The sequence below is a fragment of the Octopus bimaculoides genome, chromosome 29 (assembly GCF_001194135.2).
Source record: "Octopus bimaculoides isolate UCB-OBI-ISO-001 chromosome 29, ASM119413v2, whole genome shotgun sequence".
NCBI lineage: Eukaryota > Metazoa > Mollusca > Cephalopoda > Octopoda > Octopodidae > Octopus > Octopus bimaculoides.
In genome coordinates, this window is record NC_069009.1 from 8,791,664 (window position 1) to 8,793,070 (window position 1,407).

A 1,407-nucleotide genomic window follows, 5' to 3' on the forward strand; every position below is an offset into this window, starting at 1 on the left:
ATATATATATATATATATATATATATACATAAATATATAATTTAGAGAAAAGAACCAAAGTTCATGAACTCATCCATGAAAATCCACAGTCACACCATCATCATCATCATCGTTTAACGTCCGCTTTCCATGCTAGCATGGGTTGGACGATTTGACTGAGGACTGGCAAGCCAGAAGGCTGCACCAGGCTCCAATCTGATCTGGCAGAGTTTCTATAGCTGGATGCCCTTCCTAACGCCAACCACTCCAAGAGTGTAGTGAATGCTTTTACGTGTCACCGGCACGAAGGCCAGTCGGGCGGTACACGCAACGGCCACGCTCAAGATGGTGTATTTTACGTGCCACCTGCACAGGAGCCAGTCCAGCGGAACTGGCAACGATCTCGCTTGAATGACTTTTCATGTGCCAGGAACGTGAAGCTGTGGCACAAGTGCCAGGAAGGCGACGCTGGTAACGATCACGCTCAAACGGTGGTGCCATCACGATTCCGCTTTCGCTTGCCCCAACAGGTCTTTGGAAGCAGAGTTTAGTGTCCAATGGAGGAGACACTGGCATGGGGGCCAGTCGTCGAATTTAGTTCGATTTCGATTTCACTTGCTTCAACAGGTCTTCGCAAGTGGAGATTAGTGTCCAATGGAGGAAAGGTACGCATAAGTGGGCTGGCAACATCCCTGGCAGAGGCCTTGCATTTAGGTCTCACTTGGCTTGCTGGGTCTTCTCACGTACTGCATATTTCCAAAGGTCTCGGTCACAAGTCATTGCCTCGGTGAGGCCTAATGTTCAGAGGTTATGCTTCACCACCTCATTCCAGGTCTTCCTGGGCCTGCCTCTTCCACAGGTTCCCTCAGCCGCTAGGGTGTGGCACTTTTTCACACAGCTATCCTCATCCATTCTTGCCACATGTTCATACCAGCGCATCGTCTCTCTTGCACACCACATCTGATGCTTCTTATGTTCCACTTTTCTCTCAAGATACTTACACTCTGTCGGGTATTCTTACCGACATTACTCATCCTTCGGAGCGTACTGGCTTCATTCCTTGCGAGTTTACGCATGTCCTCAGCAGTCGTGGCCCATGTTTCACTGCCATGTAACATGACTGTTTGTACACATGCGTCATACAGTCTGCCTTTTACTCTGAGAGAGAGACCCTTTATCACCAGCAGAGGTAAGAACTCTCTGAACTTTTCCCAGGCTATTCTTATTCTTGCAGCTACACTTTCAGCGCACCCACTCCCACTACTAACTTGGTCACCTAGATAGCGGAAGCTATCAACTACATCTAGTTTTTCTCTCTGGAATGTGGCAGAAAATGTTTATTGCTCCTGAACATCTGCCACATACAAAAACTAACTTCCTAGTTAACCTTCCTTTGATATTGCTGCACCTCTTATGTGTCCATAGCTT